A 14,351-nucleotide genomic window follows, 5' to 3' on the forward strand; every position below is an offset into this window, starting at 1 on the left:
TAGCCACCTGAACACCAAGCACAGAGTAAAGACAATCCAAATTTCTCTTCTGGGGTTAATTGTCATTAGTAAGTGATGTGACAATGATTTCAGTGGGTCTACTTTAAACACGACCAAGTCTGGATCCTACCCGTATTGTTCAACAAACTTTCCTTTACCTAATGTCTCAGAGTGAAGTAAAAATCACTTCAGGGTGGCTAGTTCAACCTTGACATTCTAGTAGATCTGAGTGACTGTGTGGGCTAGTAGACTATCTATACTTTGTGCCATGCTTTACATTTGTTCTTATGTGAAGATATGTATTGAGTTAAGGGTTCATTCCCCAGTGTTCTGTATAAAATGATACTCTGTCATGAGTCTATGGAGGTGTCATGGAGGAAGTGGTCAGAACTTGAGGAGGAATGGTAAGGGCTCAGGGAATTGGAGCTGGAGGACCCCAGGGAGCAGTTTGGGATAGAGGAGTTGAGATCAGGATCTCAAGAAGCATCAGAGTCCAAGGTAGGGATCAACAGTTTGGGGAAAGGAGAAATGGATTCTGGGGAGGACCAATTGGGTTGGCAGCGAAAGTTTCCACCCTTACAATGTCAAACTCTCCTAGTGAGAATGTTGAGGAGCCACCTCCAGTGTTTCCTCCTGCCTATATGGGGCCTTTCTGTACTGAAGAGGCAAATGAGAGTAAGTCAGATTACTGACTGGGCAAGAAAATGACAGCTCCAGCACTTGCAGGTTCAACTCACTTGAAGAAGTGCCTCCTGCTTGCCCAATCTCGAGATCCCGGCTGCTTGCTACACAAACTGTCCCTGCCCCATCTTTCAAAAAGAAGAGACAGTTGGCTTGTCATTTGTTCGATATATGTCTTAACTTGTGCACAGCCATTTATCTGTATCTCTTGCATACCTGCTGTACCTTGTAGCCTATGTCTTGCCAATGAACTGATCAGATCTGGACATTAAAGACTTTGACAGAAACCGAACTGGGAGAGTTAATTGTCCAGCAGTGAAAGTCAAGGCACACCTTATGATTTCTATCTTCCAAATTCTTGCTCTATAAGCTTACACATAAGCCTTGTAGTTATAACTTCTCTCCACACCTTTAAAGTAAACACCAGCCACATATTTATCCAAGTACTTGCACTACCCAAAGAGTGGCATTTATGTTAGTGTGAAAAATGCATTACTGCCACACCATTCTTCTGCTGAACACTGAGCATGAAAACATGGCCGCAATGAGACAAAACATATTATCTAGCAGTCCACTAATTTTGGCTTAGAACCCAGCCAACATTTTTGTTCATCAGTGACCCTGCCGCTCCTCCATGTTATCCAGTACACAGAAAATATACAAAAATGAAGCAGCAAACTTTTCAGTTCATCCCCACCAAAACCCTCAAAATCAGAAGCAGTAGATGCCTCTTCCACTGTTTCTGATCTTCCTAACTATCTGGTATGAACTAACTGTCTCATCTCACACTCAACATTAGAAGGTAAAACAGTAGAAAAGACTCACACGGCTTCTAATTTTCTCCAAAGCACAGCAGAAAACAAGAGATGAAACCCTACCCTTTCACAGTTTTAGTTTTTTTTAAAAGGTTTCCCACCGAACAGCCTATTCAGGCTCTTGTGCACATTCCTGAGAAACTTGGGAAAGGGAGGGCTAGTTCCTCCCACCTCACTCAAAGTGAAACCAACACCTCCCCTTTGCAGAGTCCTCTTCACATGCACACAATTACCTAAATTGTCTGGTTTATTACAGTTTGATTTAATAACATCTCTCGCTTTAGTCTTCAAGGCACCAAATTTATGGTTGGTATTGACAACCATCTTTGTGGCCCTCTGATTTTATGTATTAAACATATACAGGTATTAAGGAATAAACTTGGGGAGGGCAAATATAAGTTGGACCTGTAACAAATATTGCAGTATACCTTCACCACCTAGCAGAAGTGCTGTTCAAAGTTCCAGCCTGTCAGCCATGCCCTCATCCAGGATACCATATTATTATTATTATACCATACTGTGGTACCTCGGGTTAAGAACTTAATACATTCTGGTGGTCCATTCTTAACCTGAAACTGTTCTTAACCTGAGGTACCATTTTAGCTAATGGGGCACCCTGCTGCCACCGCGCCGCCAGAGCACAATTTCTCTTCTCATCCCGAAGCAAAGTTCTTAACCTGAGGTACTATTTCTGGGTTAGCGGAGTCTGCAACCTGAAGCGTCTGTAACCCAAGGTACCACTGTATTATTAGAGACTCAAGCAGGGCATTCCACTCCCTCAACCCCAGCTTTGTTTTCTTTTCCAACTGACAGTCAACATTCCATTGTTACAGAACTCAATCCTTACTGGGCTGTTTTGGGGAAAGGGATCAACTGTCCCCTTATGTCTCTCCAGAAAACATTTTTGTACTGCTGCATGTCCTGAAGTTCCCCTGAGTGTGCTAGTAACTCCCCATTTGTTTCTTAATGATCCCACTGGCATTCACTACTTGGGTTCCCTAGTAGGAATACTCTCTCTCACTATTGCATAATGTCTGCTTGCTCTCATCAGCACACTATATTCTGTTCAAATGGTAAAATTTGAAACTTGTATAAAGATATTGGAACAGAGATAACACAACTAGTGCAGCACCTCAAGGAGCAAAACTTTATTGGCCCTACTGAACATTTTCCAAGACAATAATGCCCACCCACATTCAGTGTTCGAAACTCCCATTGTTCTAGGCGCATTTTGCGAAAGGGAATTTCATTAAGGAGAGCAGTTTTTGAGCTCTGGGCATAGTTCCGCGCCTAAGATTTCAGATTATAACTGCAGAGTGGAAGGAAAGGAGGACCTTTTCCTGCCTCCCCACTTCCAGCTACTCTCTGAAGACTGGAGAAGAGACCCTCTTAAGAATATTAGGGGGGGCAGGGGAAGGACTAGGCTATTTGAAAAATGAACATAATATTTTAGCTGCAACTAAATTACAGTGGTTAAGAACTTAATTTGTTCTGGAGGTCTGTTCTTAACCTGAAATTGTTCTTAACCTGAGGTACCACTTTAGCTAATGGGGCCTCCCACTACTGCCACGCCACCGGAGCACGATTTCTGTTCTCATCCTGAAGCAAAGTTCTTAACCCGAGGTATTATTTCTGGGTTAGTGGAGTCTGTAACCTGAAGCGTCTGTAACCCGAGGTACCACTGTATATGGCTGCAACAACTGAATGTCTAGGCATGCATTTATATAACAAGAATACAAAGCTGAAAATGAATGTTTTCTGCTTTATATTATTGTTATAAAAAAGCATGCCTAGACGTTCAGTTGTTGTAGCCATAGCCTAGTTTTAAGGTGCCATTTAGCTCCTAGCTTTCATATCTCAGTTTCTAACACTGCTCACATTATAAAGGGCTTATAACGCATCTACTCTCAGCAGCCAGAAGCATCATAGCCAGACACCAGAGAGAAGTGTCATGAGTGAACATGGACCAGTGGTACCAAATTGTATGGGAAACAGTCTTACTAGAAAAGCTAACCAACAGACTGAAACTGGCACGGAGACAAATAGAAGAGGTATGGCTCCCCTTTATTACACACACAGTCCAACAAGACAACAAGAACCCACTGACAGCATATGAATCAATCTTTCTTTGGCGATCACTCGTAGCCAACCAGTAGCACCTTAAAGACCAACTAAGTTAGTTCTTGGTATGAGCTTTCGTGTGCATGCACACTTCTTCAGATACATCTTCAGATGCATCTGAAGAAGTGTGCATGCACACGAAAGCTCATACCAAGAACTAACTTAGTTGGTCTTTAAGGTGCTACTGGAAGGAATTTTTTTTATTTTGACTATGGCAGACCAACACGGCTACCTATCTACTACTCGTAGCCAAGTAAGATTGCCGTCCATGAACACAGTCTTAACAGTGAGTCTGTGGGGGAAGAAGATTGTTGGGTTAAGTCAGCCATATTGTTTCATATTTCCATATGAATCAATATGGCTAACTTGACCCAACAATCTCCTCACCCACCCCACACAAACAAATCTCACTGCAGCCAACTAAAAACAACCAATGATGCCCTGGGCCCCATCCAATCTCTTACTACTGAGGAAATATAATAAATGAATAGACGGAGAACCTATCAAAGTGAAGCTGACATAAAACCCCCACATATGAACCAAGTATCATCACCCCTCCTTCTGCCCCAACTTTATGCTGTATACAACATTAACGTCTCACTTTAAATGTAAGAAAAGATTCTACAACCCCAAAAAAGAGACGAGGCATGTACTATTAAAGAAAATCTTTAACAAAAAATATTTTTTTAAAAAAGAAAAGAAACAAGCATTTCTCTAGTACACTTACTTAGAGGTAAGCCTCAGTAAACTCAAAGGACACAGACTTCCAAGAAAAAAGTATTTAAGAACTGAGTGAAAATGATCAATCCCTACATTTGGCCACAGACCTTCCTCAGTGTTAAGGTGGCATAAAAGTGGTCAATGTGAAGTTTCTCCCTTGCATAGGAACCATTCAGGTTCTCTTTACAATACACTTAAGTCATTCTTGCTATATCATACAGCACTCTACAAAACTTGGGCAAACTACAGACCGGTACATCCTGATAAATGCAATATTGCAATCTATATTGCAATCAAACATTATTAGTTCTTCCAAGTACTCATCCCTCTTTCCTATTACACCATATACAAACATGGTTTATGCCTTCATTTTAATAATAATAATAATAATAATAATAATAATAATAATAATAACAATAATAACAATAATAATAATAATAATTTATAAGCCACTCTGGGTAGCTTCCAACAAAATATTAAAATAAATACAGTAAGTACAGTAAAACACAGTAATGATTTTTCATATCAAACAGTGTCATCAATACTATGGAAATTATCTAGGAGGAAAGCACTGTAACTTAATTAACAAGCCAATCCCATGAGCCAATCTGCATCTACCAGCTTTGCATTTCTTTCTCTTCAGTAACTAGAAAATTATTCTACGGTTAAGAAGTTGCAGTGACAACATCCACTAAGTTCCTGCTACCATGTTATGGCTGCTTTTATGAACTCAGTGCATCAATCTGCATCTAGCAGCTTTGCATTTCTTTCTCTTTCACCACACTCCATTGCTAAACTCCTGGAAGAAGACTAACACTGGAATCCTATACATATCTAGTCAGAAGCAAGTCCTATTGAGTTCAGTGGGATTTGCTCCCAGGTAAGCAAATACAGGATTGCAGCCTCACTGAAAGCCCTGATGAAGATAAAGGTAAAGGTACCCCTGACCATTAGGTCCAGTCACGGATGACTCTGGGGTTGCGTGCTCATCTCACTCTATAGGCTGAGGGAGCCGGATTTTGTCTGCAGACAGCTTCCGAGTCATGTGACCAGCATGACTAAGCCACTTCTGGCGAACCAGAGCAGCGCACGTAAATGCTGTTTACCTTCCTGCCAGAGCGGTACCTATTTATCTACTTGCACTCTGACGTGCTTTCAAACTGCTAGGTGGGCAGGAACTGGGACCGAACAACAGGAGCTAATCCCGTCGTAGGGATTCAAACCGTCAACCTTCTGATCGGCAAGCCATAGGCTCTGTGGTTTAGACCACAGCGCCACCCGCGTCCCACTGAAAGCCCCTATAAAAGCTCCCATTTTGGGAGCCATATGTGCTTTCCAGTTCCTGAAATGGCAGAACTGGAGAACTTTGTGTACTCACTGTAGAGCAGTTTGTGTCACTTCAGGAACTAGAAAATTATTCCACACTCAAGAAGTTACAGTGACAACATCCACTAAGTTCCTGCTCCCATGTTATGGCTGCTTTTATGAACTCAGTGCATCTAGCAACACACTAATAAAAAATTAATTATTGTGACAAATGACCGCAACAACTCTCAGTGAAACACACAAAACAAAGCAGATAAAAGTCACTCTCTGGGGAAGCATTTTTCTGTCAGTGGAAACATAAGATGACACCAATAGTTGCAGCTAATTAGAAGAGAATGCAGCATGTCAAGAAGAGTCTCTTTTCAAGACAAAGAGACTGAGTAAATTTGTACTGCACATTGTCCCAGAAAACCTGAAGTTAAAGCTACATATGGCAATTTCCAACTATGTTGTGTTATCATTGAGAGGGCAGTTTCTTGGCAAAGTTAAGCAATTCTCCCCTTTCACTTCAATGGAACAGTTAAGCACATGCTTGACTCTCCTATGAAAATTAATAAAACGTAAGCATTTTAGCTCTGGCTATCTTGTGCTCAAAATGTATAATTATATTTTTATATAAAACATAAAGTCTTGACACCTTAAGTCTTAACCTTCAGATTCCTCAACTATTAAATAAATGCATATATTCAAGGATGGTTAGTACCCCAGTTTTAAACATTTATGCAAACTTTTTTAAAAAAGAAATTTCATCAATACACATAAAGCTTTGAGCGCCATCATTAAACAAAAACAAAAACCTAGTTTCCCTACTCAAAGGAGGTTCAATCTAAATATTGATAAGTTAAGACTTGTGAACTGATTCAGGCTACAGTCCTATGCACACTTAACTAGAGGTGAACCTCAATAAACTAATGGCCTTTATTTCTGAGGAAATATGTTTAGAATTCCCCTGCACATAAGTCTCTTTCCTTATGGTTCTACAAAGTCTAAAGTAGTTTCTGTAGCAGTCAGTAATGTCAAAGCAGAGTAGCAAAAGTTAAAGGTCAACAAATAAACCAGAACAAGAAAAATATATTGAAAAGTAGATATGAGTGTTTGGGCCAGGAAGGTAGATTTAATTCCTTTAATGCTATCACCTAAATTGCAGAAAAAAATTAAACAGATTTACAAATGTTTGGGCCCAACATGTTAAAATGCCCTGTTAAGTTAGTACTATAATCAAATTCAGACACATTTATTCAGGTTTAAAACCTTTTCCTATTTTTTTCTTTACATGCTAATGTAACAAAGATCCACCAGAATGACAGTGCAGCCCAGGGCAGAGTTTGATCAGCCTTTTATAATTACAGGTGAACTTTCATAGAGATAAAAATGTCAACGGACTTACATGCTCTCTCTCTCTGCTGCTTCTCCCAGTTGAAATTGAAAGAATAGTCAAATGTCACTGGCACATCCTTAAAGACATTCCTGGGTGTGTTGTGATTCCCTGTTTTGCCAAACGACGCACTAGGTCACTGAGGGACATGTTGGCACACACAGATTTAAAACCTACACTTACACAACGGACCTTAACCAACTCTCCACAATGTTTTTTTAGATGTGGTCACTGCACCTCATGTAAATATGCATTGCAGGTGAAAGAGTTTTCTAATAAAGAAGGCTTTAAGTTTGTTTTGCAATCATTTGCCACATGCACCACTTCACGCATAATCGTTCCAGAATCAGAAATGGTGTTGTTGACGTGCCTTTGGTACAACATTTTACTCAAGCGTCACATTATGATGAGGATCTAACATTTTTTGTCATCTTGGCACATCAGGGACCTATTGATTAGAACAAGCTAAAAAGATTCTTTTCTAGAAAGAAACCAGATTTATTTTTCTACTCAACACTTTAAATCCTTCAGGCTTGAATACACAATTAGATTACGGCTGTTTTTATGAGTTATTACATGGTTAACATCTTAAAGGAATATTATCAATTTCTTTAAAAAATTATTTATGGTTTTTAGTTAAAATATGGTCTCTTTAAGAAGCATTTACAGAAATTATAGCCACCTGTGGTTGTAGCCAATATTGCCTCTCTCTATATAAAGAGGCATTAGGTTAATGGTCATGATGACTGAATCCATTATGTTCCATGTCTCTGATATACAAGAATATGGTATGTAAATTTATTGTTTAGTATGCGTGTTATGTTACTTGGTTTTGTGTAAAATTGCATCACATTATGTTTGTTTATATAATCCAGAGTATGCACGGCTGACGAAGCCCAGTTGGGCGAAACAAGGAATTATCATGGAATCCTTGTCTTATTTTCTGCATGTGCCATTCTTCCAAGTTTTTCTTCTGATACCTACATAGTAGCTATTAGAAATAAAATGAGTTATGCTTCACAGCTAGCTTCCGAGCTATTTATACTCTGCATGAGTCTGGTGCTCACAATGCACAATTGTGGGTCCAGTGCACTGGGACCTGCTTTCCAGGATTGGAAGGTCTCTGAAAGTGCTCCAGTCGCCTAGCCCAGTCGGGGCAGAACCAGTTATTGGGCCCAGTTGCTGACATCAGTTGAAAGGCATACTGACATGGAGTTCATGATGTGCTCCTTCTGAGGTAGTTTGTCCACCTTTGGTCCCCACCCCGCACTCAGCTCTCACCTGTGGCTCCTAGAAGGTGTCAGCATGCAACAGTGGTCACATGCCAGGATCAGCTTCAACTGGTCAGGTAAACCAGGTGAGGGTACCCAATGGGTCTCAAACCCTCAGTGAGTTACGGACTTCCCCTGCATGTGTAGATAGGCTCAAGTGGATTGAGCAGATGAGACAAATAGTGGGTCCCACAGTCAAGATGGTGGTTTCTGCACATGCTGCAGGGGGAAGTGAGGGGCAGATGGGGCTCAACAACATAGGAAGGTAGCTCTGATCCTAAATCTCCTCTGACTTGTGGGATATCTTCAGGAGAAGAAAGGGCTAAGGAGTACACCCAACACAAATCTGGAGTGGAGTCTCTAAGACAGTTGGATGGTGCCTTGCATGCCTCTTTCCAGCAACTCCTGCAGCAAAGTTGGTGCCATACATATGGCTCTGCTTTTCTTTGAACCACATCAGCAAGGCTGAGAGGAGTCTTGTCATCTGGGCATCCAGAACCTCCATACACACTGCACAGGTATGTGCTCTGGGGAGGTCACTTCAGTGCAGCTAAAATAGCAGTTCAACTTCTCCCAAAAAGGTGCATTCTATTGCCTTTCGAGACAAATGGATGCCAATAACGACAACCTACACTTACTCCACCTGTAGCAAGAAGGAAGTGTTGAGCCTCAAGCCCATTCCCAAATTTTCCTCAGGGCAAACCTTCTGAACAAGGAAAGTTCCACATCAATATTTTTGGAAAGCTTGTTTCCTAGGATACTTAAAGAACTCTAACAGTTTGAGCAGATCAATACATATATTCATAAGTTTTCTCCTTACAGCTCTGATAAAAAAAAATCAAAATGTAGCATTTCAACTCCAAATGACAGCTTCTCTTCCTATAAAAATTGATTTATGGAAATAGGTTACCAACTGCATTCATCTAACACAGCCTTCCCCAACCTGGTGCCCTCTGGAACTCTGGCCAGCACAGCCATACAATAACATGGAATATGCACAAGGTGCAATTGTAAATCAAATGTTCAATTCTTTCAATTCAATATATAGGCTGTGACAATACCAAAAGCAGCATGGTTAAACCAAAAGATACAGTTCTAGTTGATAAGTAAACTTTTTTCCTTCTCTGAACTGTTGCCCGTATAACAATAATGTATTCTACATCCAAAAAGTGCCTTGAGAAACTACACTAAATGAGCAAAAGCCTGTAAACAAGCAAAATACCTTGTTGTCTATATAAGCAACAGAAAAAAAGGATTAAAATCTAAGATGCCAGATGGAAACAGAGACAAAGGATACAGCTACATTTCTTGTGAAACATTCTATCATTAATATTTGGAAACATTCTAAACCTTTCATCAAGTATAGTTCTGTGATTTCCAGTTTCATGTTGTTGTTGGGTTTTTTTTAAAAAAAAACAACACCTGAAAGAGTATGTTCTGGACTACTGATGCATACTATTATGTTTCACCACCACTGCTGTACATACAACTACAGTGGTACCTCGGGTTAAGTACTTAATTCGTTCCAGAGGTCCGTTCTTAACCTGAAACTGTACTTAACCTGAAGCACTTTAGCTAATGGGGCCTCCTGCTGCTGCCGCGCCGCCGGAGCACGATTTCTGTTCTCATCCTGAAGCAAAGTTCTTAACCTGAAGCACTATTTCTGGGTTAGCAGAGTCTGTAACCTGAAGCATATGTAACCTGAAGCATATGTAACCCGAGGTACCACTGTACCGGTATCTGATATGAAGCAGCAAACAGGAATAATGGAATCCATAAAAGAAATCATTCCTCCATGTTCAAGCACTGGGAGGCACTGTAATGCTTCGTGTAAATTTGTGGCGGCTAGGGAAAGCACCCACTCCCCAAATATGTAATAAGATTTGAATACAGCACTAGTATTAAAATCAATTTCAAATACAAAACAGACCGAGACTGGAATAAAAATATCCACTTAAAAAGCTTATTGAAAAAGGAAAGTCTTCAATAGGCAGCAAGTCAACAGCTGTCTAATGTGCAGTGGGAGGAAGCTCTAAAAGGCTACCTGCTGTCACAGTAAACAAGATTCCTACTTCATACAGAATGGACCTCTTGATGAGATGGTATCTACAGGATGCCCTCTCCTGCAGAGGACAATGATCAGCTGGGTATGTAAGGGGTGAGACAATCTTTTAGGTATTCTGGTCCCAAGCTACAAAGGACTTTGTACACCAGTACCAGAATCTTAAACTTGGCCTACTAGCTAACTGGCAGCAAGTGCAGCATTTTCAGCAGTAGAATAACATTATGGCAGTGACTGATCATTGGGCAGCCTACGTTGATGCTTTCTACACAAGCTGTAGTGTCTGAGCCCACATAGAGTGCATTGTAGTAATCCAACATTAAGTTTACCACAGACAATCAAGCTATCCTGGTCCAGAAACAGTTGCCGCTATCTTTCCTGCCAAAGCTGGAAAAAGGCGCTCCTAGCTACTGAAGTCACCTGAAGTCAGAGAGATGGATCCAGGAGCAACCCAACTATGAGCACGCTCCTTCAGGGGGAGTACAACCCCATACAAAACAGGAAATTTCTCATTCTCCCTGTAGTCCCCTGAAAAGCTGCCCTACAAGTTGAGGGATCCTCCAGAACAACATGTGAAGTGGTGCTTGGGTATGCAGGAGTGAGAAGGGGAAACTGGCAAAAAATCATTTCCCCTTCCTCTGGTGGGAGGCACCAATTGATCAGAGACCATTCTGTTCACAGAAGGGCATGTCTGGATCCAATCCTTTATTATTTGATTGGGGGTTTTTTAATCACATATTTCCATAAAACCAATCATACTGAAGGGGTGGGGGAACTATTTTGGTTGAGATGTTACCCACACATGCGACATCTTATAGGAGGGTTTTTTTTTCCTGAATGAGAAAGAAGGGGAAATGTCTCTTCTAAGGCAATTTCTGCCACCCATGGTTTTAATGTACCTGCATTAAGAACAAACAATGGCTGTGCACCATTTCAGCTGATAAAGTGTGGTCTTTTTTTTAATCAACTAACTAAATATTCAACCCTAATTATTCTGCTTCATTAACTTTTTTACACAATGTGTACAAATTTTGTCATCAACTTGCAGTTAACCAGTGTACTCAAAATTCAAAACAACTGCCCTGAGACGTTTTATATTCATTTGCCTTTGAACACTTCTAGCAAAAACAGAGCGGGGGGAGTGAAGGGAGAATCACACCCTTTTAAAAAAGCCTCTTCTTCATACCTTTCACTATGCAAACACAACTAAATTATCTACTAATTCAGGGGTCTGCAACCTTTAAGACAAAAAGAGCCACTTGGACCCGTTTCCGAAGAGAAAAAAACTGGGAGCCGCAAAACTCGTCATTATAAAAATAACTTTTTTGTCACTTTTTTTTAATTATTTCTTTGTTTGACCCCTCAGAATTACTCCTCCTCATAGAAATAAATATTAAATTAACAAGTTACCTTTTTTGTGTGTGTTTTCTTCACTCCCCTTCAAAACAGTGACCAGCGTACATGCCCCCTTTCAATGCAGTGACCAGCATACATGCCCCTTACAATGTAGCGGGCGGGCGGGAAGGTGACGTCGGGACGGTGCGTGACTAACGCACGCACCGCCCCCATGCGACGTCACAGCCAGTACAGCGCCCGCCACAGTGGGGAGTGTCGGGGCGCACAATGCGCCTCCTCCCCTCACTAGTATCTGCCCCGGAGCCGCGGCAAAGGTGTAAAAGAGCCACATGCGGCTCCGGAGCCGCGGGTTGCAGACCCCTGTACTAATTCATTTAAAGCAGCCTGGGTAGGCTAATTGACTTAACAGTACAGTATTTACAAAAATGAAGAGGAAAGATTTCAGAAGTTCTGCCAAAATTTCTAGCTCTGGAAAACATAGATGTTACCCAGAAAGATTACACCAGTTGGATACAATATTGGATACAATATAAACACTTGCCCACAAATTACATCCTGGGTAATCCAACATGACCACCAATCTGTCTTTATGGATTTTTCTACTTTGGGGAAACTTGCTATGAACCCAGTTTACTTTTGTATGCTTTGTTTAGGTTTATTTCACTGTACTGTACCTACATAAGGGATTTGCTTTGTTTTAGTTACAGTGCAATAAATTTCCCAAGAGATATATAGGTCAAAGTTTCTGAAGTCTAATGTTTGACATTCTCAATTTAAAGCTATGATTAATTAACAATTAACTCTTAATCATTATAGTTCAGATACTTGTCAAGCACTGGTATTTAAAAAGAGGAATATTTTCAACAAAAGCGTCAAAACATTACCTAATTCATCTGTCAGATCAATTCAAGCTTTGGGTCAGTAGTCTTATCAACTACCTTAAAATGTTAAAGAAACTAATAATCGTGTAATGAGTCTTCTATCAACAGATGGTAACTCAAATATATTAAAAGCTTTTTCCTCATCTCACCACGATACCCAATCAACAATCAAATTCCCTTGGTTTCCCAATTGTGTGAACACTAGTACAGTTACTTCCACCTACTTGCAATAATATAAAGTTCCAGACTACATAAGTGCCTCTCTCATTACTCCTGCTCTCTTCCCTTCCCTCCAGGCCTTTGTCCTGGCTTATTTTCCTGCTTTGGTAACTTGACGTTAAGCCAGAATTCCCTGTTTCAAACAAATGGAAGGCTCTGGATTGATACAAGCCAAAATCGTCTCACCAAAGCTAGAGAACAATGGAAGGAGGCAAAGGCAGAGAGGCCTAATTCTCATTCTCAACTTTATAAACTAGTAACAGCTGGGTAAGAATACAAGTTCTTGCCCACTAGATAATACTGCTCAAAAATCAAACCGCCTAGTTAATACAAAGGACATGTGTTATAGGAATCTTACCTGTCAAATTAAATTTCACTGTAACATTGATTATATGATGGACTTGTAGACAGTCATTTGTACTGAAATACTTCACACCTTTTGCTCAAGCTGTGAGTACCTAAAAATAAAAAATATTAGTATAATTTTAAAATGGTATTAGAGATGGCATTTCCCCCCACTACAAAGCCAAAGTTATTTGAGGCTGTTTACCTGCTCTTAAGGTGGTAATGGCAATTTCCTAGCCACAGAAGTGGGCCAGGAGACAGTTTCAGTATTTGCCCCTTCCAATGAGCTCTTATTTACAAATAATGTATGTTGCATAGATGAAGTGACTGACAGTGCTGAAGGGCAATCAAGAATTACCACTTCCTCATTAGAACTTTGCCTAACTGTAAGCCCACTGGGTACCTGCATGCCCCAATTCCTCCATCCTAATTTGATCTTCCAAGTTCTGGAATTACTACAACATAACAGTACCTATGGAAACTTCCTCACTGTTGGTTTCTTGACACAGGAAGGCTTAACAGTGCAAGCTTTTAGAATCTGTGTTTCACTCTGCCCAGTGCTTTACACAACAAAGAAAAGCTAAAAATTAAGGAAGTGATTGCATGCAGCTATGTCAACCAATATTTTTAACCATATCCATAAGCCCAATATGCTATATTTAGTGTCTTAATATGATTAATTATTATTTGTCTTTAAAAATGGAGCCAGAGAATAAAGCCAGCCCTCTTGTGACATCTCTTCTGCTTCTAAATGAAACCAGGCTATCGTCCAAATATAGTTAGACTGAAGTGATAATGTGTGAGAGAAGCAGAGTCAATTGAATGGCTGTTAAGGATTAGAAATTAAAATTTATACTGAATGCAGTATTTATATTCTGGTTTGCTTACAAAACAGACACAATTGGGCTATCCCAAATATTTCACTAAACTATCAGCAAGCATATATGCACTAACTTTTCTCCCATTGCTTCAATTCATGTTTTTAAAAGAAACATTTATTTAAAAAAATTAAGTAAAGACATAATGCAAACAACATCAAACATACTGATACAAAAGAGAGAGAAAAGGAAAAACTATAATGTGGTAATCCAGACATCCAATATAGGAAAGTCAATTTGTTTACCCTTTTTTTACATAATTTAAGATTCAAATTATGAATGAAAAGGGAAGTCCCCAATA

At 40.1% G+C, this 14,351-nt stretch overlaps 1 protein-coding gene across 3 annotated transcripts in view; it reads right to left on the bottom strand.

The window, feature by feature from the left end:
- OSBPL2 (oxysterol binding protein like 2) overlaps positions 1 to 14,351 on the bottom strand; it is a 63,414-nt gene that overhangs the window by 39,184 nt on the left and 9,879 nt on the right. For 2 of the 3 annotated variants that reach the window (XM_083507571.1, XM_083507573.1), the window contains exon 2: positions 13,186 to 13,285. The exons of the other annotated variant lie outside the window; for it this stretch is intronic. The gene's annotated coding sequence lies outside the window, so the exon portion shown is untranslated. The remainder of the gene's footprint in view (positions 1 to 13,185; positions 13,286 to 14,351) is intronic. 3 annotated transcript variants of the gene reach the window in all.

This window comes from Podarcis liolepis, assembly GCF_965112155.1.
Source record: "Podarcis liolepis genome assembly, chromosome: 6".
In the NCBI taxonomy this organism is placed as follows: Eukaryota; Metazoa; Chordata; class Lepidosauria; order Squamata; family Lacertidae; genus Podarcis; species Podarcis liolepis.